This window comes from Rhinatrema bivittatum, unplaced genomic scaffold, assembly GCF_901001135.1.
Source record: "Rhinatrema bivittatum unplaced genomic scaffold, aRhiBiv1.1, whole genome shotgun sequence".
NCBI lineage: Eukaryota > Metazoa > Chordata > Amphibia > Gymnophiona > Rhinatrematidae > Rhinatrema > Rhinatrema bivittatum.
The window spans coordinates 17,154-43,605 of record NW_021821016.1 but is presented as its reverse complement, the minus strand read 5'-3'; the positions used below and the strand labels follow the sequence as shown (position 1 = coordinate 43,605).

Below are 26,452 nucleotides of genomic sequence, written 5' to 3'. Positions count from 1 at the left end.
ACAGCGGTGAACCGTGGGAGGCCCGAGTGATGGATTTCAGAAACCGATTTCAATGTTTGTTCAAGCAGCTCATGGCATTGCAAAGTCTGTTTTGGACTAAAATGGCAGCAGCGGACCCAAGAAATCAAATTGTAGAATATCATTAGCCTTTGATTTTTTTTTCATGGAAATATTTCAGAAAAGTAAAGTTTGCATGCAATTGGGAGAGGTTTGAAGGTTTGTTTTTTTTTTTAATTTTTTTTTTGGGATGAACCAGTAGTTCAAGTGGTTTGACACAGCTTCAACAACTCTTCCAGCACGGCCGTTATTGGGATTTCAGGAGAGCCGCAGGAGCAGTTTAAAGAATTACAAGTACGGCAGCTTTATTACTGTTTGCTGTGTAAAGCTCTGAAATACAACCCAGCACATGGCAGCCCCAGTTCTTAGCCTTCTCCGGGCTCTGGTGTGCTCTGCCCTGTGGGGGTCACTGGGAAGGTGGCAGAGGTTGGCAGCGCATGCCCTGTTGGAGCTTGGTTGTATCGGGAGCCTTTCTGGGAGCTGCTGCTTTGAAGGATAAACGAATCTTCATCCCGCCAGACGTGAAACCTTTGGTTGGTGGGAAGGGGGCTTGGTAAGATTTCCTCTTTCACAGCTTAAAATGTGAGCGGTTCTGGGTTAGCACGATCCAGTGGTCTAGGCAGCTTATATGTACATAATAATAACATAAAGCTAATACAAATTATAAAATTCCAGACAGGGTAAAATATATTATCCCAGGACAAGCAGGATGCTAGTCCTCACATATGGGTGACATCAGTAATGGAGCCCTATGTACGGAAAACTTCTGTAAAAGTTTCTATGAAACTTTTGACTGGCACCAGTGTGCCTACTGAGCATGCCCAGCATGCTATGATATTCCCTGCCACAGGGGTCTCCCTTTAGTCTTCTTTTTTCCGCGAAGCAGTTAGCCTCGCGGTTATTGGGAGTCCTGTGGGATTCTCCACAATTTTCCTCACGGAAAACTTTCAAAAAAACTTCAACCGCAAAGGGTCTCCCTTAGTTTAGTCATCGCGGTGAGTTTTTTACCGTTCTCGCGGTTCCGTTCCGTTTTTTGGTTAAAAACATTTTTACCTGAGTCTTAGGCCGTCGACGGCTGTCCGGCCACAAAATGGCTACAGGTTTTAAAAAATGCCCAAAATGCGCGAGAAATATGTCTATCACAGACCCACACCAGGACTGTGTACTTTGCCTTGGTGAGGGTCATGAGGTGAAAAATTGTCCCTTATGCGCTACGATGACCTCGAAAGGTCGACGTCTACGGCTGGACAAAATGGAGCAGCTATTCAAGATTCAACTAGTTACTGCTCCATCTACTTCCAAACAATCGTCTCCGGCTGGATCGATTAGAAAAGTAGTATTGAAAAAACGTCACTCAGGTGAGTCGGGAGACGCTCCATTTTCCTCCCCCTCACCATCGTCCAAGGCCTCAACATCGGGCAGTGAGAAAGCCCGCGAAAAAGACAAACATCACCATCGGCATCGTAGGCCGCATACGGCATCACCTACCCCGATAGCCGGTGAGCCATCGACAGATGACGGGGCACCGTCCAAGAAACCCCGGCTCAAAGGTAAGGCTTCCGAGCCATCGACAAGGCGATCCTCGCCGATTCCGGCGGAAGGAACCGTACCTCCTCAGGGCTCTGAGGTTGTACTGATGTCGCCACCACCGCCTCCCCCCATGGGTGCTCTGTTCACACCATCCATGCGGGCGGAACTTGACGTTTATATACGCCAAGCGGTTCAGGATGCCTTTGTGGAAGCGATGCCACGACCGACTACTCCTCTCCTGCCATCGACACCGGCCTTCATACCATCGCCGATTCCATCGCCAGTACACGCGATGCCGATGCCGAGGAAATCACAATCAACGATGCCGTCGGTTCCAGGACTGGTACCATCCAGGGCGCAACCAGCGGTACCTTTGATGTCGATGCCCCAGATTCCATCGATGCCAATGCGGCCATCGACCTCGATGGCACAGCCGGTACCATCTCATGATACGTCCATTTTTCAACCTCTGATGGAAAAATTGGACTCACTTATATACGCTCTTTCCTCTGCACCTCAACATCCAGGTTCTGATCTCCATCAGGAACCGTTACCAGGCCCCTCAGGTGTCATACCACCCATCAGGCCACAAACACCACTCTCTGACACTCCTTTTAAGCCTTCTAGGCCTATAGAACATCCTCTGGACTCTAGTGACTCAGAATATTCATCAGGGGAAGATATCCTCTCTGAGCCCTCACCACCAGAGGATAGAAGAAAATCACCACCGGAGGATCTTTCCTTCTCGAATTTTATAAAGGAAATGTCTGAAACAATTCCCTTCTCCCTCCTTTCAGAGATAGACAGCAGACAAAAAACTTTGGAAGTTCTCCAATTCGTAGATCCTCCTAAGGAAATTCTTGCCATTCCAGTCCATGAGGTCCTACAAGAATTGATGTACAGAATGTGGGAGCACCCTGGGTCTGTGGCAGCGGTCAATAAGCGTGCTGATGCCACTTATCTGGTACAGCCCATCCCAGGGTTTCAAAAAACACAATTACCGCATCAATCAGTGGTGGTCGAGTCGGCCCAAAAGAAGGCCAAGAGGTTAAAACAGCATGCCTCTACACCTCCTGGTAAGGATAACCGGTTCCTGGACAATCTAGGAAGAAAAATATTCCAAGCTGCCATGCTGGTATCTAGAATAAATTCTTACCAGCTCTTTATGAATCAGTACCAGCGAGACCTGTGGAAACAGGTAGAAACACTGTCACACCAGTTACCTGACCAGTTTCAGGACGGATTACTAAAACTCGTGCACAAAGGCCTGGAGGCGGGTAAACACGAGGTTCGAGCAACATATGATTCCTTTGAAACAGCCTCCCGACTGTCAGCGTCAGGAATCACAGCCAGAAGATGGGCCTGGTTGAAATCATCGGAGCTGAGACCAGAGGTACAAGAGCGCTTGGCAGACTTGCCTTGCCTTGGAGAAAACCTCTTTGGGGATAAAGTTAAAGAGGCGGTGGCGACAATTAAGGATCACACTGAGACCCTTAAACAACTATCTCAGCTGCCGCAAGAAGTACACCAACCTTCTAGGAGGCTTCCAAGAAGAGAACCAAGGAAACCATATTACCGCCCTCGGCGGTATTATCCCCCAGCAGCCAGACCCAGACAGCAAAGGCCTACTCAAAGGTCACAACCTCGCCAGAGACCTGCCAGACCTCAACAGCCTCCACCTGCAGCGTCCACGTCTGGATTTTGAAATCCAACCAGAGAGCATGAGTCATTCCAAAAATCCTTGCCCACAATTACCTGTCGGAGGCCGAATTTCTCATTTCCATCAAAATTGGAACTCCATCACGACAGATCAATGGGTACTCTCAATTGTATCTCAAGGGTACCACTTGGATTTCCTCACTGTACCAAACGACAATCCTCCTATCCCATCTTGGACAGTGTCTTATCATTACACAATTCTACAAGTAGAATTATCCACCCTACTGACTGCCAAGGCCATAGAAAAAGTTCCCAGGCCTCAGTGGGGCAGAGGATTCTACTCCCGATATTTCCTCATTCCAAAGAAAACCGGGGGCCTACGCCCAATCCTAGATCTCAGAAATCTCAACAAATTTCTAAAGAAAGAAAAATTCAGGATGGTGTCATTAGGCACCATGCTACCTCTTCTTCAAAAAGGAGATTGGCTCTGCTCTCTGGATCTTCAAGACGCTTATGCTCACATTCCCATTTTTCCTCCTCATCGACAGTACCTGCGATTTCTGGTGGAAGGTCAGCACTTCCAATATCGAGTACTGCCTTTCGGCCTAGCCTCAGCACCTCGAGTGTTCACAAAGTGTCTTGCAGTAGCGGTGGCACATCTTCACAAGCAAAGAGTACATGTGTTTCCCTACTTGGACGATTGGCTAATCAGAAGTCAAACACAAAACGGTGCTCTCACTTCTCTCCATCTCACAATGCAGTTACTTCACTCCTTGGGGTTTCTCATCAACTACGAGAAATCCCATCTCACACCATCTCACCAGTTACAGTTCATAGGTGCAGATCTCAATACTATCACAGCAAAAGCTTTTCTTCCAAGAGACCGTGCTCAGGCACTCGTCCTCTTAGCACAATCAGTTCGCAATCAATCTCGAGTTACAGCTCATCAGTGCCTCACCCTACTCGGACACATGGCCTCAACAGTTCATGTAACTCCCATGGCCAGACTGACCATGCGCCTACCGCAATGGACACTCAAATCTCAATGGATTCAAGCCATTCAACCATTGTCCACTCCCATTCGTATCACACCAGATCTAAGATCATCTCTTCTCTGGTGGACATCCGTAATCAACTTGCTCAAAGGCCTGCCTTTTCAGCAACCAGTTCCACAAGTGACTTTAACAACAGATGCATCCACCTTAAGGTGGGGTGCGCACATTGCTCACTTAAAGACGCAAGGCACGTGGACAAAACAAGAAGCCTCTTTTCAAATAAACTTCCTGGAGCTTCGAGCTATACGCTATGCTCTACATGCGTTCAAGGACTGCCTTTCACACAAGACTGTTCTGATCCAAACGGACAACACAGTAGCCATGTGGTACATCAACAAGCAGGGTGGTACGGGCTCGTACCTCCTTTGCCAGGAAGCAGCTCAAATATGGGACTGGGCCCTAGCACACTCAATTCTACTACGGGCCACCTACCTAGCAGGCATCCACAACACAGTAGCGGATCGCCTCAGCCGCCACTTTCAACCACACGAGTGGTCCCTCGACCCAGCGATAGCAACCAAGATATTTCAACGCTGGGGTCAACCAACAATAGATCTCTTTGCGTCACCTCTGAACTACAAAGTGAACAATTACTGCTCTTTCCTCTTCCGGCAGAACAACTTACCAAAGGACGCGTTTGCTCGCCATTGGAACTCAGGCCTGTTATACGCGTATCCACCAATACCGCTCATAACCAAAACATTAGTAAAGCTACAACAGGACAAGGGGTCCATGATACTCATAGCCCCATATTGGCCTCGACAAGTATGGTTCCCCACACTGCTAGATCTCTCAGTCAGGGATCCCATTCGCCTGGGAGTAGCTCCCAATCTCATAACTCAGGAACAGGGTCAGTTGCGCCATCCCAACCTTCAATCCCTGTCCCTGACAGCATGGATGTTGAAAGCTTGATCTTACAACCATTCAACCTTTCAACTAATATATCTCAGGTACTAATAGCTGCACGTAAACCTTCCACTAGAAAGAATTATTCCTACAAATGGAAAAGGTTTACTTTATGGTGCACTCAGAAAGATTTAGATCCTTTCACTTGCCCCACTACCACGCTACTAGATTACCTTTACCATCTCTCAGACTCTGGTCTTAAGACGTCATCTGTAAGGGTACACTTAAGTGCAATCTCAGCTTATCATAACAAGCTAGGTGATGCGCCTCTCTCCACACAGCCTCTCGTCAGTAAATTCATGAGAGGCCTAACTCACATTAAACCTCCAATTCATTCCCCAAGCATTCAATGGGACCTAAACGTAGTATTAACTAGGCTCATGCGTTCCCCATTTGAACCCATAAATACCTGTGACCTTAAGTACCTAACTTGGAAAACGGTCTTTCTTATAGCCATTACATCAGCTAGAAGGGTCAGTGAATTACAAGCACTAGTCACATACGAACCTTTTACAAAGTTCCTACATGACAGGGTAGTCCTCCGGACACATCCAAAGTTCCTTCCTAAGGTTGTCACGGAATTTCATTTGAACCAATCCATAGTTTTACCAACATTCTTTCCTAGGCCTCATTCCCATCAAGGTGAACGAGCCTTACACACTTTGGACTGTAAGCGTGCGTTATCCTTCTATTTAAACCGCACTACAGCCCAAAGAAAATCCAGTCAGCTGTTTGTATCCTATGATCCAAACAAACCAGGTAAAGCAGTGGGTAAGCATACTCTGTCAAACTGGCTTGCAGATTGCATTCAATTTTGTTATGGAAAAGCAGGCCTTACTCTTCAAGGGCGAGTAAAAGCACATTCAGTCAGAGCAATGTCAACCTCAGTAGCACACCTTCGCTCTGTACCTATTCTGGACATTTGTAAAGCAGCAACCTGGAGTTCTCTTCACACTTTTGCAGCTCACTACTGTCTAGACAAAGAAGGAAGACAAGATTCAGCCTATGGACAATCTGTCTTAAAGAACTTGTTTCCAGTATAATCCCAACTCCTTCTACGTCCAACCTGCTGTGATCTTCGGCTGATTCATTCCATCAACAATACTTCACTGTTGCTACATGACAAATTGACTCAGCCTCTAGCTTGCTAATCACCCATATGTGAGGACTAGCATCCTGCTTGTCCTGGGATAAAGCAAAATTGCTTACCTTGTAATAGGTGTTATCCCAGGACAGCAGGATGTAGTCCTCACGAAACCCACCCGCCACCCCGCGGAGTTGGGTCCGATACGTTTTATTATTTTATTTTTGGCTAACGCTATTGCTACAAACCAAGACTAAAGGGAGACCCCTGTGGCAGGGAATATCATAGCATGCTGGGCATGCTCAGTAGGCACACTGGTGCCAGTCAAAAGTTTCATAGAAACTTTTACAGAAGTTTTCCGTACATAGGGCTCCATTACTGATGTCACCCATATGTGAGGACTACATCCTGCTGTCCTGGGATAACACCTATTACAAGGTAAGCAATTTTGCTATACTAAAGCTATCAAACTATTACAATAAATACGAAACCGTTTTCAGTCTGTAAACATTTTTTTTCCCCAATACCAGGATTTGTTTTGTCCTTGTTTTTAATTTTTACAGCCTTGATGTCGTCTTGAAAATGTTAAAAGTTTCTGCCCCCCCCCTCCCTTGGGATCTTGTGCAGCTGCTGTCTTGCTGCCAGTGACAGATATTTTTATTTTTATTTTTTTAATTTTTCAGAATTGATCAAACCAACTTTTGCAGCTTTGCCAAATTCATTGAAACATTTGAGCTCAGTGTGAAAAAGAACAGTGAAAATGATCTTGAAACAGCTGCTGATGTCCCATGGGGGAAATGGACCATACATTAGGAAGGTGGTCTCTTACTAGTGTGCAAAATCTTTTGCAGTAAACAGGATTGAACTTGGCCCCATTCTCAGTGTTGTCTGCATGTGTAATGGATAAGGTATGCCGAGGCGCAGCCTCTCAACAAGATCCCCACTGGGCCATGGTGGTCTCTTTCTCCCTCAGTAGTCTTGCACTGCAGCAGGGATGTTGTGGGCACGTGGGCCCAGAGTCTCAATAGGACCTGCTGTCTCTTCTTTTCAACCTCGGCTCTGCCCGGGCCAAAGAAATGAGGCTGCTGAGTGGGCCCGGGCCCTGCTGCTGAAGAAGACAGCAGATTGGCTGCATTGAGCCTGACTGCCTGGCCCCAGAGAGGGCTGCCACGTCGGACCAGAGCCGTGAGGCTGAAAAGGGAAGGCTACTGCCTGGGTCTGGGGTGCACGGCTGAAGAAAGAAACATTGCTGCATTGGGCCTGGACCACAAAGCCAAAGAGAGAAGGTGGCAAAGTCTCTCTCTCACACCCCCCCCCCCCCCCAAAGACAAGAGACTGCAGTAACCGGCTAAATACACATTCAGGAGGCCAGAGAGAGTGTGAGCAGTAGCATATGTGAGAGGTTTATAGGCAGTAGTGTGTCCAAGAGGTTTGTGTGTGAAATAGCATGGGTGAATGACGCTGCATGGGTCCAAAGAGGTAGCTGCTGCTGCCGGCACATCTCAGGGAGAGAGAGAGAGTGAGAGAGCTTGTGTGTATCTGTGTGTGTGTGTGAGCACGTCTGTGTGTGCATGTATGTGACTACGTGTGTGCGTGTATGGATGTGAAAGCTTGTGTTACAGGCTCTCGTAGGCATGCACATACAAACGTGTCTGAGGGAGAGAGAGCCTGTATGTGAGAGAGAGGGAGTGTATGTGAGAGCATAGACATGTATTTGAGAGAAGGGGGCGTGTGTGAGAGAATGAATGTATTGGGGGAAAGGGTGTCTGTGTGAGAGAGAATATAAAGTTTGTGCGGCCCCCCCCCCCTCAATCCCTGACAATCTCAGGGTGATTGGAAATCAAAAGCTCCCAGATATGGAGAGGAGTTTTTAAAATCCTTATTTTAATTATTGGGTGGTGTTTGATGTTTCTGCTGTTTTGAAACATTTTATTGTTTTGGGAAATTTTATAAAAAGTTGTTTGTTTTTTTTATTATTGGCTGTTTGACAGTTTTGACATTTATTCATGATGTTAATTATTGGATGTTTGTCGGCTGTTTTAATATTTATTTTTTTATTAGTATGATGTTAATGTTATGAATGTTACAAGTCTTGATTTTCTTGCTGGATATTTTGTGAGTAATGATGATGATGATGCTGGTTTTCTCTTGTTGCTCTGCATAATACAGTTGGGCTTGTGGTTTCCAGTTCAGTTTCTATTTATACTTTATGGCCTTTCTAGTTTGTTTTGATGAGGGTCTGCCCTGTGTAACTTGAATTCTTGCTGTGAAAATGATGGGACTTCTCATCCCTGTTATTAGGGCGTTGGGGTCATCCCTTCTTCATTTGTACTTTAACAAAAGTTTGCTCTTTCTTCATTTTACCTGCATGTAGAAAGCAGTTTTGAATGTTATTGCTGAAAATATTTTTGTCATACACGTTTTATTTTTCACAATGTCACATACCCCTGCGGGTATGTGACATTGTGAAATATGCTTCGGGGTGCCTCCAGGGTCAAGGAAACTTGAAAGTGTGCCCTGATATAAAAAAAATGGTTGAGAAGCTCGGTGCTAAGGCATCACAGAGGATCATGGCAGATTGATACTTTCTAAATAGGCAGAGCACATCCGGTAAATCCATGTCTGAGACTGCGATAGCCCGATAGGCATATTGGTTGTGAGATATCTATGAAACTGAACTTTAATTACGTGTTAACATACTTTCAGTAAAAAAAAAAAAATGGCCGTCAGCTTGGAAAGAGATGGGATGAGATGCAGGACGGGCATGGGCGTGGTGCCGAAGGCTTTTGCTCTATAATGCATAGAATAACGCATTAAAACAAAATCTAGGTTTCCAAATTTATATTTGGGACAATAATTGCACTTCAAGCCATTTTGCAGTTTTTGATGTTGAGGTCTCTTAGAGAACAACTTGATTGCAACGATGTGTTAAATGACTTGACTCACGGACTCAGCCAGATCTGCGCTAGACAGCCGAAGTTCAAATCCTGCCATGTTTCAGTTAGACCGGTTCAGTTTCTTAGGTGACCCTAATGCTGCTTTGAATCTCGTCTGGCACATTAATTAACTTGGTGTTTTCCATAAGTGCTGAAAGTCAGAGACACGTTTTCCTAAATAATCGTACGTAGCACTGAGAGATACTCACAATGCCTTCTCTCCCCCTCATGTCTCACGCACCCTTTCACCTTCGCTCTCTCAACCCCCCCCCCCCCCCCCACCTCCACTACTGTCACTTCCGGTTCCTTTCCCCTTCTTTCCATCTTACTCAGCTTCTCATCTCCCTTCTTCTCCTCTAACTCACGGTCCCTCCCCGTCCTCTCCTCCCTCTCCCACCCTCGCTCGGGTCTTTCCCGTAATGCTGGAAACCCCCGCTGGCACGTCTGCGTTGGCGCCGCCGCGCAGATCTTCTGCCAGCCCTGCAACATTTGCTGCGCCGCCCCTCCCGCCGCGTGTGGACCCCCAAAAAAAAGTCATCCTTGCTCTGGGCTGGTCTGGCTGCGTGCGGGGAAAGTTTGATGGGCTGGTAAAATACTCCACGTCAGAATTTTGGGACCCCTGGGGTGTCACCAATCTCTGTCACTTTTTTTGCTGCTGTAAACTACCCCTCTAGAAATTAAAATCCCTCAACATCCATTCGTTTATTTTCTAGGCTGTTTGAATTTGGACAGGGCTTATTTTTGTCTAAGCATGTTTTGTTACGTTTTATTCTTCTTGGACGGGCCTCATGTCGGCCTCCTGAAATCAGCTGGTCACGTGTGTGGTTTCTGAACCCTTCCCGTCTGTTCGTGGCCTTCAGTCTGGAGCTTCCCCAGATCCGTTCCCTGCTGAGGTTGTAAATGCAGTGCTAAACGCAGGTGCTGAGGGATGGGTTTCCCTGCCCTCTGGTGCAACCAACGTAACTGGGTTTTGGCATGCTTGAAAAATGTTAGGTCTCTCCAGTGCTGGAGACCAGGGGGCATTCAGGGGTCCTTAAAAAGACCCTGCAAAATATTCTTTAAAGCGTCAGGGCACTATTGAGGCAAGTTTAATTTCAGAACGTTTCACTGGGATGTCTTTTTAGTGCTGGGGAATTGTAGGCCCTCGCCTGACTCTTCCAGTACAGAAATGAAAAATTGCAGAGGAGAAGCAAATTATGGGGAACCCTGCAAGATTATCCTGGAACGAAGCTTGCAAGGACTGATGCGTACGTTTGTGGTTTTTGCTGTCCTGTGGTTCATGTTCAACATTGCCTAGAAAGTAACGTACTGTTTTAGAGTCGGGAAGAACCAGGCCATATAAATGAGATTTAGTATTGTATTCACCGAAGGCAGCTACGGCAGTGAATCATCAACAATGACAGCTGTGGTATAAATTCTGCTATGTTACTGGGTGTCACGACCTCCGCAAATGAAGACTGAAACCAGTTCACGTCGCAGCTTGAGAAAGCCGAGCAGGCACGGGGCAGCCCGAGTGACCGCGGATGTGGCATAATAAATGCATGAACTTCACGTCCGTGACAGTTTTATGATGAATTGTTTCCATAAACCCTGATTTCGTTGCTGCCCCAGGACGGCTGCAACTTTTTTCCATTTTCTCAGGATTAGTTTACATTCATCAGCACTTTCAGAAATGTCTCTGCCGTCTCAAAGGTGCCACGACCTTCGATTAATGGGGAACAAATAGCTGCAAATGTCATTTCTAAATCATGCGTCCTGTCCTCCTCGTCATGTGCAGAAAACACTTAGCCGAGGCTGGGGATAAGTGATCAGCCTCGGCCAGAAAGAAATGTCTGGAAAAGGGGAACTGCTTTAGATAATGCTGTGTCTTGCATTTCCAACAGGAAACCTCTGGCTCACCAGGCACGGATTCAGAAGTTGAGATGATGATGAGTTTCACTGTATGCACTCTGCATCACTTGCCTTCCAGAAGGACAAGGTTCTAGTTGTCAGGAACTTTGGAAGTTCACTCAAACATCTCATCTGTCAACTCCCGAGCTCTCTTTACTGTACTAGTAGTAGATGACTCGGTACTTAGGATTGTTTTTGTGAAAACAAGCAAATGTACTGGAGAAAAGAAGCTTTGCCCAAGCAGTAAGGAGCGGTGTATAAACCGGGGAGAGTGAGAATACAAGGCCAAGACTCACGGAAGGTGGCAGGTAGGACTGCTCGAGGCCAGTGTGAAGCTGGGCGTGCCTGTTGCAGAAACATTTAGAAAGAAAGGGTTATTCACCAGTCATACCATATAAGAACATAAGATTTTTTCATACTGGGTCAGACCAAGGGTCCATCAAGCCCATTAACCTGTTTCCAACAATGGCCAATCCAAGTCACAAGTATCTGGCGAGACCTTGCTATAGCGCAGTGATAAGTAGTGGCTAATTCCCCAAGTCTACTTGGTTGGTAACAATTTATGGACTTCTCCAGGAACTTGTCCAAACGTTTTCTAAACCCAGCTACACTACATGCCTTAATCACATCCTCTGGCAATGAATTCCAGAGCTTAATTGTGCATTGAGTGAAAGAATTTCTCCAGTTTTGTTTTAAATGTGCTGCCTAATAACTTTAGGGAGTGTCCCCTAATCTCTGTATTTGTTTTGAAAGAGTAAATAACTGATTTACACTTATCTGATCTGTTCCACTCATGATTTTATGGACCTCTATATATATACATAAACAGGCTCATTTTAAAATGAGTGTGCATGGGCCCATACATGTACATATTAGCATGGGAGTGGAGATATGCTGGAATTTTAAATCATGTGTGCACAGTTAAAATTGTAAGTATTCTCCTAAATTTACTTGAGCAAACCTTACTTGCATATCTTTCATAGGACTTTGCTGCTCTTACGTGCGTATGTAAGCGGATTTCAAAACATGCTCGAGCGAGGCGCGGTCACAGTTTTTCCAGTTGGTTCACCAGTTTGCCCAGTCAGTGTCGAGGTCTTTCCAGACCCCCTCTGGTTCTTCATCCTGCCCGCCCCCCCAGATGACCTGGACCCCTCACCCTGTCGGGAAAGCCCTAAAACGCGAGATCCTCAGACTTGCTCCTCGTCAGGAGCAGCAGTAAAGTTATGCAGTTAACAAACTGCTGCCCCCAGTTTTAAAATACGGAGGTACGTGCATAAGTTGGCCCCGCCCCCTTTTTTTGTGGCGCATGCACATATAGATATGTGCATAAATTCTGGCTTTTGAAATCTGTGCTGCTCATGAGCAGCCCACATACGTGCATATGTGTGAGCAATGCTTTCAAAATCACCCTCAAAAGTGTTTTCTTGTTGATGCCTTTGGATGCAATGCTAACATTAGGGGAGGCCAAATCTAGTCTAGTGCTTGAGTGTTTTATGAGTTCTCGTCTTAAGTTATTGCATGACATTTTGGCATCAGCAATGCCATAAAAACTGCTGTTCCTCTTCAAACTTTCTCTTTTTAGCACAGGCGATTCTCCTTCCTTGCTTTCAGTTTAGTTGCAACCAAGCTCTCTTACTGAAATTATGGTGCTATGTGTAATCTGGGGATTTCCCCCTCACATTTACTTCCTTTGTTTTAGGAGTTTAGGAAACTACTTATGGTTATAAGACAAGGAAATGGTCTTTGGGTCATCACCATGTTCATAAAGAGGAGCTCATCATAAAGGTAAACCTCTGGGATTCCAAGATGGCCGCAAGCTAAAGGAAGCAGTTCCATGGATTCCTTCTTGCTGCCATAAAAACTAGGTGTTCTTACCTTTCTTCGTTTGTCCTTTCTTCTATGGGCAAGAGAGAGGGCAAGGCTTGAGTGTACCTGGAAATGTCGGCTACCTCAACACCGACAGGCGCGATGGACCAACATCTTCTCTGGAGCAGGGTCCCTCAGTGCACCGTAGAGCAGTTGGGCGATGGTTCGTTGGCCGCAGTCCCCGACTCGGAACTATCTTTTACTCCAAAGCAGCGCCGTGGACCCCCCTTAGCTGGGAGTCTCTGTGGCCTGTATTGATGGAGATGGAGGTGCTCTGTCGCGAGCTGATGACCTTGCAGCACCAGCTGGGTCAGCACTGTGGGAGACGCCCGAGTTGAGGAGCATAATTCTGGGGAACCTTCTCGATGTGCAGAGTCAGCGGGGTCGCCTGTTGATTTTTTTTTCTTTCCTATGCTTACCATGGAGGGAGCTTCTAAAACAAAGGTGGTTCTTTATCGCTAATTAAACCTCAGGATATTACCTTAGACTTAATTTGGGAAGCCATTATGAAACTCTCTCTTCAAATGGCACAGTTCACATAGCACTGTCAGGAATTATCTACTGTAGTTCAAGATTCTCAATCTCGTGTAGCTAGAATTTTACCAAGAATGGAACAATTGGAAACTAAAGTAACCGTGCTACAAAATTCGGAGGGAGATATTTCATCTGGTCATTTGTATTTGCAAAATAAAGTGGAAAATGTGATTCGTCGTTGAAACATCAAGATAATACATTTTCCTAAGAAAAAATCGGTAACCCCTTTGGAGATACTGCGCAGGTATTTTCTGGAAAATTTGAAAGTCTCAGAAAATTTGATTTCCCCCCTCCCAGTTTCAAAGACTTATTATTTGTTAATAAATTATAAGATTTCACAAGAAAAAGTGGAGTCTACAACTCCACTAGAATTATCGCACTTAGCTTCACTTTGTGAAAAATCTTCAGAAGGAACTGAGTCCTCCACTTTAATAGTAACATTCGCTATTCAGTCATTTTGAAATTGTTTTATTTTGTAATAGGAATGTTTTATTTTGTAATAGGAATGTTTTATTTTTAGGATTGAATGTTCAGATGTTTGCTGATGTAGCTAAAGCAACTCTAAGAGAGAGTTTTCTGTTGATGCGTCCGACTGTCACTAGTTTTTGTCATTATTTTCCCTGCAAGTGTGTAGACAAATTTAAATATTTAAAAATGTAAATATGTATTTTTGAGCTCTCCCAGTTGTCTTTATTTCTTAATGCTAGATTCTCCCAGGGACCTGCTGCTTCCTGTCACAGGTTAGAGGTTTCCATGATAATGGCATTTAACATTTTTTGAGAGTACCTTCCTTAACATTTGGAGTCTGTGTTTGGTTTTTTTTTGTATTATTTCCTCTCTGTATTTTCTAGCTTGGAATTCCCCCTAATTGTGGGCTGACAGAGTATGAGGGATCTTCTTTTGATTGCTTGCAACATTATTTCCTATTATAATGTGGATCTCTATATGCCATTTCTGTACTAGTTTATTTTGCTTGGATTTTTGTTGAAAATTCTATAAATAAAAAAAAAAGAGCTCATCAAAGAATATACAGGAATAATGAAGTGCTTCAGATCAATTGACACAACCAATCATCCAAACACCACAAATTAAAAAAAACCCCAAAAACGTACTACAAAACAATCCTGCAAAGTTTATTAACCCATGTGGGTTGGGTATCTCATCAGCTAATTCTGAACACACAATAATATACCAAATTTATCTCAGCCTAGAGAAACCATCTCCTTGGAGGCCTCCCCACACATACCGGTGTGTGAAATGTGTGTTGTCATCACTCTTTTTGTTAGAGCAAAAAGAATATTTTGGTAAGAGTTGTGAGCACGATAGTTTGCGTGCACTTGACTGGCTGTTTTATATTTAAAGTGGCTAGTAAACCCTCTAAGTTTCTCCGCTTGCATGCTAGAAGCTTCTCTAACCTATTGTAAAGCTGCCTCTTGTTTATACTATAAAAACTGTGACTTTTTTACCATTACAAATTACAAGAATTCAAAACCTGTCCCTCTGCAGTAGGGGAAGGATCCTCTCTGGAGACAGCACAGGATAGTTTATCCTGGTTTCACATTCAATTTAGACCACTTGGCTTGCAAAAAAGGCAACAACGAATTACTCAGCAACCCAAATTAATTTCTTGGTCATCTTTGCTGATGACTGATAGTAAAGTGCAGGAATACATACAATGGCTAACTATGCCTGTCCCATGCTAAAACAGAAATGTATTCAGTGTCAGGTGTACGTTTGTGTTTTCCAGGTCTTATGTATAATGCATATAAGAATATACCTCGCCTGTGCAATTTAACATGCTCATATTGATTTTATTTTTACTTTAATAGATGTGATTTCCCCACGCTCTTGTCTGACTCAATGTGATTTACATGTGCATAAATTAGTATCTTTATACGGTCAATCAGCAAATTAAAGCATCATCATTAAAGAAGTACATACAGATTTCATAAATTATCATACCAATAGCATCAGTAAGACACACAATGCTCTGAAAAGACCCCCTAGTCTTTGCAACGCACTCTGAAATATTCCCATTTCATCAGTGCCTGCAACCCACCCAGCATGTTGCACTAGTCAGGTAAGGAGCTTTGAATCATCCTAAGATATACAGCAGTCTTGAGGCTCCCTATGTGGACAGTGCTACCTGCTCAGTAAATTGTTGAAACTAATTGGGAGCTTCTGAGTCCTGCTCGCCCTGAGGTTTAACATGGGCTGGAGAGCTGGGCAACATCATCTCTTCCTTCCCTCCCTACCGGAAACGGATTTCTTCTTAACTAATAATCTCCGTCCAGCATAGGTGTCGGAAACAGGGTGGGCTGCAGAGACCATGGCCCTGTCCAACTTTGAATAGGGCATGGGCAGTAGATTTTGGGAGCAGAAAACTCTCCCTTCCAGCCTGTATGGCCCAATAAGTAACAGATTTACGTGCCAATCCTCCACACTGCCTTTGACCCAGTGGGTCTGTCCAGCACCAGTGCCTTTAGCCAAACAAATGTGGCTTCTGCAACCAGCATCGGTAGGGTGTGTCTTCTGTCCTTTCTGGGGCTGTGTGAGTCGGACGTCAGCTGTCCGAACCGCAGAATGCTCTGTAGGACACGAGCGCCACAGGGATCAAACGGCAGACGTCTGAACTGGCTGCCACAGGAGGAAACAGGAAAGGTTGGTGCTGGCTCCGGGAGTGGCACCGGCACTGGGGGAGAAAGAGAGTCCGGGAGGGATAGAGGCACCGGGTCAAAAGGGGGGAGAGAGCAGCAGGAGCAGTAAACAGGTTTGGAGTTCCCTGGGAAGGGTGGGCAGGAGAGGGAAAGGACTCGGAGATTGCTAGGAGGAAGGGGAAGAGCAGAGAAAAAGAACCAGGGTGGGGATTTGGCAGAGGAAGAACAGAGGCAAAACGGGATGGGGATCTGGTGGGGGTGGGGGGGGGGGGAAGTAGAGGAAAAATAGGATGGGGGGATTGATGGGACTCTGGGATTAGGGGTAGAGCAGAGAAGAAATGGGGATTTGGGGGAGACCAGAGTATCATAGTGGGGGTAGGAAGGCAGAGCAGATGTAGAGTGATGGGCAGTGAGATGGGGGGCAGTGGTAACTTTGCAGTTGTCTGTATAGGAGCGAGGGGGTGAGATAGAGAGGGGGGGGAGAAGAGTCGAGAAGTGGTATGAATGACCGATGGACGGGGGAGAGGGTAACAGGCAGTGGAAAGGATGGGGGTCTTGTGGAAGGGCGAGAGAAATCAAAAGGCTGGGTCTGTGAGGGAAGGGGGCTGAGAAGGTGGGGAAGGAAGGGTAATAAGCTAGGAAGGGGGTAAAAGACAGAAGAAAGGAGGGAGGGAGGAGAGGGCATGAAGAGCAAGGGAGGAACTAGGGCCGGTGGGGCTGATCCGCAGGAGGGGGGGAGAGGTGGGTTGGCGTTCAGCTGCCTGTGCTGGGAGATAAATAGCTGCCAGCCTTTGCCATGTTGTCTTTTTAGGTTTTTTCTCATTCTCTGCCCTTGTCTCTCTTTTTTTTTTTTTGTTTTGTTTTCTGTCTCTCTCCGGTGTCCTTACTCCTTTTCCTTTCTGTTTCAGTTCTGTCTTCCTTCTTTGTCAATAGATAATTTGAATACTTTCTCTTCCTTCTTGCTATCCTCTTCTGCTTTCTCCTCCATTTTTCCCCTTCTTTTTCCCACATTATCTTCTTGGCTTCCCCTCCCCACCCCAAGCTGAAGAGCCCTAGGCCTGCGTAGCCTCTCATCGTAGGAGAGCCCTTCCACCCCTTTTATCGGTTTTGCCGCCCTCCTCTGGTTCTGCTGCGTCTCTCTCGAGATGGATGGTGACCAGAACTGCACCCGATACAGACTCGATACAGAGGCAGTGTGATCTTTTCCATTTTATTCTCCCTTCCTTTTCAGATCATTTCTGTTTGCTTTTGTGGACCTCCGCCACACTCTGAGGTGCAGATTTCAGTGTCTTGCCTACACAGGAACCCCAAGGTCCTTTCTCCTTTCTCCTTGCAGTACAGAAGCCGGCGTTATATATCTGCAGTTGGGATTGTTTTCCCCTGCTTGTATAATTTTTGTACTTTTCCACATTGAATTTCATCTGCCGTTCGGAGGTGCAGTCTCCTTGTCTCTCACAGTCGGCGCTGTTTTAACAACTTCGAATAGTTCCGTGTCGTCTGAAAATTAGATTGCCTGCCTCCCTCCCTCCTTCCCTTTTCCGGATCATTTGTGAATCTGTTAAGCAGCACAGGTCCCAGTGGTGCTTCCCTAATGAGCTTTCTCCATTTGGAAAACTGTCATCCTAAACCTGTTTCTAAGGGGTGCCAAGCACGCTGCATTAGGACCGTAATACAATACCAGAAGGACTGCCACTCATCTCCCTTCCAGAGCCATGAAAATTTGATGAAATTGAAAAACGATTCCTTTCTTTGCCAATATAGTAACCTAAGTCTGGACAAGTTTCTCTTATGCCTCATGGCTCTAGACATTTAAGTAACAGATGACCTCTTTGGCAGTGAATGGCATTTGTTGTGACCATCATCCGAGTAGTATGAAACGCACTATTTTTCTGCTGGGTAACTAACTTGGAGAAGAGACGACTGAGACTGGACGTGATTGAGATGTATGCAAACATGAGTGGGGTGGAACAGGTAAATAGGGATCAGCTATTTACCCTTTGAAACAATATTATTTATTTAGATTTACATTCCACTTTTTGCAGCGCTTCAAAGTGGATTACATTCAGGTACTGTAGGTATTTCCCTATCCCCAGAGGGCTTACAATCTAAGTTTGTACCTGAGGCAATGGAGGGTAAAGTGGTACTAGGTCTATGGAACTAGCAACTGGCAGATTTAAAATGAATCATAGGAAATATTTTTCACTCTGCGCACAATCAAACTATGGAATCTGATGTCAGACGATACGGTCAAGGCAACTAGCAAAGTGAGCTTCATAACCAGTCACTAGCCAGGTCGACTTTGGAAAGCCAGGGCTTATCCCTGGGAGTGAGATACAAGAAATAGATCAACTATTTTATATCTAATGGGTACTTGCGACCTGGTCTGGCCACTGTCAGGCACAGAATGCTGGACTTGATGGACCTTGGGCCGGACCCAGCATGGCGCTTCTTATGTTCTAATTTTCTAGATTTTGATGTTCAGAGTTTCAAAAAAATGCTCTTATGTGCTCGAGAGATGGTGCCCAGACCGCAGGAGGCAGCAGATGCACCTTTGGCCCCTGATCAGGGTTCTGAGGCAGGAGGAGATGGTGGAGGCATCTTTTGCCCTAATGAGGCCTTCTTATGGGCCCATATAAATTAAAAGCCTTATTGGAGTGGTCCCGGCCAGTAGGACTAAAGCATTGCAGCATTTCCTGGGATTTGCAAATTACTATAGGAAATTTATCCATGATTACTCCTCCTTAGCAGCCCCACTCATAGGGCTCCAAAAACGGCTCTGACACCAAGAATTGGACCATGGATGCTATCCAAGCAATTGGATGGAGCTGGATGCCTACGACATCCAGCTCCATCCAAGCTATTCATCCTGAAGATAGATGCTTGAGATCTATTTAATGCTTGGGTACTTGCTAGGTACTTGTGACCTGGATTGGCCACTGTTGGAAACAGGTTGCTGAGCTTGATGGGCCCTTGGCCTGACCCAGTATGGCATGTTCTTATGTTCTTAACTTCTGGGTAGGTGTTGTCCTACAGCATAACCATAACGGTTCACTCACGACCTGTTCCTACTTTTCAAATGAATTCTCTCCAGCAGAGAAGAATGATGCCATTGGAGATTGTGAGCTACTAGCAGTCGAACTAGCCTTGGAAGACTTGAGACAAGCACCCAGTAACAATCTATATGGATCACGAGAACCTAAAGCATCTAGCACAAGTGCAGCGACTGAGCCCTCGGCAAGCTCCACTAGTAGTTTATTAATCGATATAGGTCTTTGAGTTGCAGTACTGTCCTGCTGAGAAGACCTGCTGAGTTGATACTCTTTCATGTTCCTTTGATGCTGAGGATTTCTCTAGAATCCCCACGGCATACCATCGACCCTGCAAAGGCTGCAGTTGCTGCTGCATTTATTTATTTATTTAGACATTTTATATACCGTTGTTCCATATCAAGATCACAGCGTTTACAAAACAACATTCATAATTTTAGAACAGAATTAGCACATATAGAGTAAAATGCCCCAATACAAATTATTCTGCTAGGCAATACATATAACAGCTAATCCATCTTGTAAGTCATGTTTCATTGCATCTGTCCTACTTGCTTCCAGTCCAAAGAGCTCTCATTATTCTTAGTATTAAAATTACCTCGCTCTCTTCTCACAATTTATTTCTAATGTTTCAAATTAAACCCTCATCCTTCTTGATACAGTTGTTCCCTTACACTCTTGTTGATTTTAAGTAAGATTATATGCATTTTTAAACAGCCATGTTTTTAGCTCACATTTAAATCTGTCTGATATCGGACGTAACATCTCGGGTAGTGAATTCCAAAGCTTTGGACCCGCTATAGAAAACACACGGTCTCTTACCTGGGGCAGGTGTGCGCTCTGTATTGTTGAAACAACCAGAAGTCCTCTATTTTGAGATCTTGGAGATCTTGGTGCTCGCTGAGCTGCGTGTAGTTGTAATTTCACATTTATTAGACCAGAATCACTGGAATGAATTATTTTGAATATTAGCGTTAATAATTTTGTAATATATTCGAGATTGTACTGGTAGCCAGTTCAGTGAAATCAGAGTGGGTGTAATGTGATCAGATTTCTTAGCTCCTAATAAGAGTCTAGCTGAGGCGTTTTGTAATAATTGTAGGGATTTTAAGATAAGATTATAAAATAAGAACATGCCATACTGGGTCAGACCCAAGGGTCCATCAAGCCCAGCATCCTGTTTCCAACAGTGGCCAATCCAGGCCATGAGGACCTGGCAAGTACCCAAAAACTGTCTATCCCATGTTACTGTTGCTAGTAATAGCAGTGGCTATTTTCTAAGTCAACTTAATTAATAGCAGGTAATGGACTTCTCCTCCAAGAACTTATCCAAACCTTTTTTAAACACAGCTATACTAACTGCACTAACCACATCCTCTGGCAACAAATTCCAGAGTTTAATTGTGCATTGAGTGAAAAAGAACTTTCTCCGATTAGTTTTAAATGTGCTACTTATTAACTTCATGGAATGTCTGCTAGTTTTTATATTATTTGAAATAATAAATAACCGATTCACATCTACCCATTCTAGACCTCTCCTGATTTTAAACACCTCTATCATATCCCCCCTTCAGCCGTCTCTTCTCCAAGCTGAACAGTCCCAACCTCTTTAGTCTTTCCTCACAGGGGAGCTGTTCCATGTGAATTGTCCTAGCTCTGCTCTGCACCTGTTCTGATGTTAAATGCTGTTTTATTGTAGTTATGATGATTTCTGGCTTTCTGCAAAGAGGATTCATGAAACAATACATTAATTTCTGTTTTATTACGTGATTGGATCTGATTGTTTTCTTTGCTTTTTACATGATATACTTGTGCATTTATAAACTGCAATAAATATAAAATTAATTAATACAGATTAATAAGGGATTTTTAATGCTGGTAAGTGCTGGAAATAGAGTTACAGTGATCTAGGTTTGAGAAAATAAGCTTGCAGTACTGTACGAAAATCCTTGAAAGTTAATAAAGGCTTCAGCTGTTAATAAAGGTTCGAGTCCTGCTGTCGCTTCTCGTGACCTTGGGCAAGTCACTTTACCCTCCATTGCCTCAGGTACAAACTTAGATTGTGAGCCCTCTGGGGATTGGGAAATACCTCCAGTACCTGAATGTAATCCACTTTGAAGTGCTGGAAAAAAGTGCGAAAAGCAGAATATAAATCAAATACATAAATAATATCAGCAGCTTGGCATAACCTATAATGACTAATTTATTGATGTGTTTTTTTTATAGTAAGATTTTCGTCTAACTGGATCCCTAAATCATGTACTTGATTTGAGCGGGTATTAGGAAAAGTCCTCAAGTCCAAAACCAGTGGTTTGACCATAGACGAATTTCTCCTTAGCCAAATTTATTTGTCTCATTGGGATCAATGTTAGTTTAAGTTGACAGGACTTGCTGAATAGCTTTCATATAGTCTGATAGTGTCAACATTGTACGATCAAATTATTTGGAAAGTGGATTATAAAACTGTATGTCATCAGCATACAAGAAGAATTGAAATCCCTAGACCTGCCAGTAATTTACACAGGGGAAGCATATAAGGTGATAAGGATGAATCTTGAGGGACTCTTGTATCTATAAGGAAAGTTTCAGATATTGATTGCCCAGTTTAACTTGAAACAACCTATTAGCTAGGCAGGAAGAGAACCATCTGAGTACACTTCTATCAATCCCAATGTTCATCAACTGATGATATAACAGGGTGTGATCCACAGTATCAAAGGCTGTTGAATCGATTAGCACAAGAAGATAAGATTCACCAGAATCAAATCCTTGTAAAACATCAGCCATTAAAGAGAGGAGTAGAAGAATCTCAGTTGAATGTTTCCTAAATCCAAATTGGGAAGACCGTGGCGGTGGTTCCCAGGCACCTACGACAGAAGATTCTTCACTGGGCCTTGAATCCTGCTTGGTGGGGCACCCAGCGGACAGAGGGAATCTTGTAATTTAGTCATTTGACACTACTGGTGGTCTCAGATGAAGACAGTCGTGAAGCATTATGTGGATCCTTGGCCCACATGTACCATGAATAAGAGTGTACACATGACCCGGGGGGGGGGGGTGTTTACAATTGCTGCCAGCCCTCAAGGAACCTAGACCTATTTGGCCACTGACTTCATCACTGACCTTCCCCTCTCTGGCGACAACACCATCACATGGGTGGTAGTGGATAGATTTTCTAAGAAGGCTCATTTCATGTCCCATCCAGGTCTTCTATCATTGCCTGAACTGGCTAAACTCTTTGTCCAATACATCTTCTGTCTGCACGGGCTCCCTCTTCACATCCTCTCAGACCAGGGGATTCAGTTCACAGCTCGCTACTGGAAAAAAAGGCTTGTAGAGGAAGTTTAGAATTACATTGGATTTCACCTCAGCTTATCACCCCAAGAGCAATGGACAAACTGAGCGGATAAATCAGTCTAAAGACCTTTCTACGAGCCTACGCAAACCAACAGCAGCACAACTGGGCTTCCCTCCTCCCATGGGCCGAATTCTCACATAATAACCAAGTGACCAATTCACTGAGTCCAACACTCTCTTGTACATCCTGTTTGGACACCATCCCCGTACACCCAGACCTGTTCCAATCTCTGATTCTTGCTCAGCTGCTAACCTGATGCAACAGGAACTCCAGGAACTGTGGTGGAAGATGAGCAGGTGGCAGAGTGTTTAAAAAAAATCCAAAACAAAACACACCAACAAGAAACATTGCCCCATGCCTCAACTTCACCCAGGAAGCTTCGTTTGGCTCAGCATTAAAAGTCTACGATTGAAGATGCCATCCCTGAAGTTCGTATCATGATTGGTGGGTCCATTCCCAATTGAGTGACAACTGGGCCCTGTGACTTACAAGCTCAAACTACTGGCATCTTTACGAATTCATGATGTTTTCCATGTCTCGCTGTTGAAACCTGTCATTCTCTCTTAGCTGGGCAGACCACCCCTCCAGACCACCGAAGTTGTTACAAAGGAAGACACTCAATTCGAGGCCAAGAGAGTCTAGATTCCCAAAGAGTCCAAAACGAGCTGCAGTATCTTTCATATCCTGGAAAAACTATGGACCAGAAGAGAGCTTCTTGGGAGCCGGCCTCCAAACTGCAAGTCCCCAACTCATATATGAATGCCACAGGAGATTCCCTGGGAAACCCAAGCCCAGAAGATGGGGGAGGGGACTTTGGAGGGGGTTACTGTTAGGAACCAAACACTGCTGAGAGTGACCCAGGACACCGTCGACACGCTCCCTCAGCTGGGACTCCACCTTCTCCTCAGCGCTGTCAGGCATGGCCCCACATGCCACCACCAATGCTACTCCTGTCCTGGAACCTCCTTAGGCATATATGCATATGCGCACATTATGTGGGCCCCATGGTGGGAAATGCTAAGCAGTGCCCTCCAACGACATTAGGCCGACTGGCCTATTTAAGGAAGGACCTTGCAGCATTAGCTCGCCTCAGCATTGGGTCTTCTGCCTTGCAGTGTGTGTTGCCTAGCATTCCTGTGTTCTGTTTCTAGTCCTCCTTTGCTTTTCTTGTCCAGTGTCTTCGTCTATCCTTGGCCCAACTCTCCGGATCTTGACCTCTTGCTTCGACCTGACCATGATTGCCTGCCGCCTTGACCTGACCACTCTTGCTAGCTTCCTGCCCCGACCTTGGCCTGTTGCTGACTCCGTTTTCTGCTGCCTGCCCAGACCTTGGTGTGCTTTTGGACTTTTGTTATCTTCACTGCCCTAGGGACCTGCTTAGATCCTGCCGGCCGCCAGAACCCAAGGGTTCAACCTGCGGGAGAGGTGGCTGGTAAAGGTCAAGCTCAAGACTGTCCTGCTACAAGGCACATTCGCTAGCTGCTGGTGTAGGCCTCATGGGTTCGCCCTCGAGGCTATGTCAACTATGCCGCAGCACAAAGGGCTCACATACCTGCTACCCTTCACAACCCCGTCCATTTTAATCATTGGGGTAACTTATTAACCCATTGTAAGTTCAGCTTCTAGGACTGCTTGGAAATATTTGACAGAATTTGCAAATGTGAATGGACCCTGAGCCGAGCCGAGCTAAAGTTTATTCACACCTGTTCTGATTTCCTTGGTAACATTCATATTAGCAGTAGACACTTAGAAAGAATGGACAACAGTGGACAAACGAGCTGCCTTCTGGACATTTGACTAATGTTTGTGGAGTAACTTGGGAAATTCTACATTCCAGGTGTTTATCGTATAATGCATTTCACCTCAGCTCTGTCAGACAGTATATTCCCAGCAAGCAAGTATGAAGATCTGGTGATGCTGTGATGCCAGCAAGATCATATCCCCTAAATTGGGATATCTGCTTGGACAAGCAGCCTGGAGAATTTCAACAAACACTCCTAGGTATCCAGATTATGGAGCACCTTGTTCACCCTCTGGGCAGAATATAGTGGGTGAAAAATGTTTTTTTACAAGCACAGACCTGGCAGAAAGACTTAACTTTTGTGGATACCATCTGGAAAAACCTGGCAGACATTCCTCGGGGAAAGGCAAGCACATCCCAGAAGAGACCAGTTCTCTTAAACTTTTGGCTTTAATGGGCATCTCACATTGGCTTCTTATTTTCCAAAGAGGTCCAGGGAAGTACTGTCGCTGTCTACCATGCGCCATGGCCATGGTCATTGGGTGGGGAGCACAGGAATATCGGAAAATCCTGAGAGGGAATTACAAGCAATCTAGGTTAATCTATTATAGCACTGATAGCAGTCCCGACTTACCCAGGTTCAGACAGACTCCTGTTCAAAACTAGCTACGCTCTATTCTTTTTTTTTTAATTCAAAATGAAAAGTAATTGTAAGGGCTCAAATCCAAATGTTAATAAGGGCAACAGATAAAACAATTGGCACCATGCGAAAATGCTACTTGATGCATTGCTAGGAATTTTCTGTAAACCCCTGTTATTTAACAAAGATATGGGGAAAAAAAAATCCAAATTTTGTACCCTAGAAACAAGCCTTGACAATTTGCAATAGAGGGATAGGACAGTATCTCAATCTTGAACAAACACGAAAGCCCCAAGAAGGGTTGTGCTGTTCCCCCTCCGGCAAGTCAAACTGTCACGAAACTGCTTACCTGCCTCCTGGCCCTCACCTTGCTTTTCATCCCATTTTCAAGACTGCAGGTAATAGAAATTGGGAGGTTTGGGGAGTGGGGACGTGAGCTTTGCGTGGACCTTTAGGATTTCAATAGAGATTTTGTAAACTTATTCCCGAGGAGCAGTTGCTGCCAAGTTCAAATGTTGTAGCTTTCCAGATTCTCAAGTTTGTGATGTACTTCACGCTTATCTTGTACTAGTCTTGCTTGAGCTGCAGACATTTGCTGAACGTACTGTACTGGCTTTTTAACCTTCCCAGCTTGGCTTAACAAAGAAACTCCCTTCTCCCTGAGATTGCATTAAAGTATCAGAGGACAGTTTTAGCAGTGGAGAAGATAGCTAATTGTAGAGTATCTAATGTTACAATAGGAGGCATAACCAAAAAAAGATCTGAAAGTCAAGTTAAGACTTCACAGTGGTATCCAAATCCTGCCTCGGAAGCAGGTTTGTACAGTTGTCCTCTTGGCACGGACACCACAGCTCCTCCCGCACTTTCTTCTAACCCAACTGCCCCAGGTCTGCTAGGTCCCACTGGTCACCACTGCCTGCCACTGGCGGTGGGTCCCTCATCCAGCATAGCCGCCTCCGCATTCCAGTAAGTCAACGGCAAAACACGCTGCCCACAGCAATCCTCGCATTCCAGAATGTCGGGGCTGACCGATGTCTCAGTGTCCAGCTGGACAGCCTCTCTCCACCTCTCTCTGGCAGTGGACCTCTCCAACACTGGGCCAGCTCCACAAATCACGGAGCTTCCATTAAAGTCTGATGAGGTACTGAGGGTTCTGAGAGAAAATCCCTCATCTTGATGTTATGCTTTCCCATGGTAGTCGGGAAAATAGAAAAAAAATATATATTCAGCTGCTATACTGGATCAATTTTTACAGAGTCAGTGACTGGTTGTGTGCTTCTGAAATTCTGTAATCAAGTCATATTATGGTTTGTTTGGTTATTAAAAGGTACCTTATTAATCTGAAAAAATTTTTTTTACAGTTGTAATGTAAATGCAAATTAACCTAGCTATTTCATCAAAAGTACACATACACATCAGAGCATCATTTATCTGGAATGGTCAAGATAATGGACTTTTATGGATATTATGATTTTTTTTTCTGATAAAACAA

General features: G+C 44.8%; 1 protein-coding gene across 1 annotated transcript in view; it reads left to right on the top strand.

Moving 5' to 3' along the window:
* Positions 1-26,452, top strand: part of LOC115082368 (ubiquitin carboxyl-terminal hydrolase 12-like) — a 45,100-nt gene that overhangs the window by 5,947 nt on the left and 12,701 nt on the right. The window lies entirely within an intron of this gene.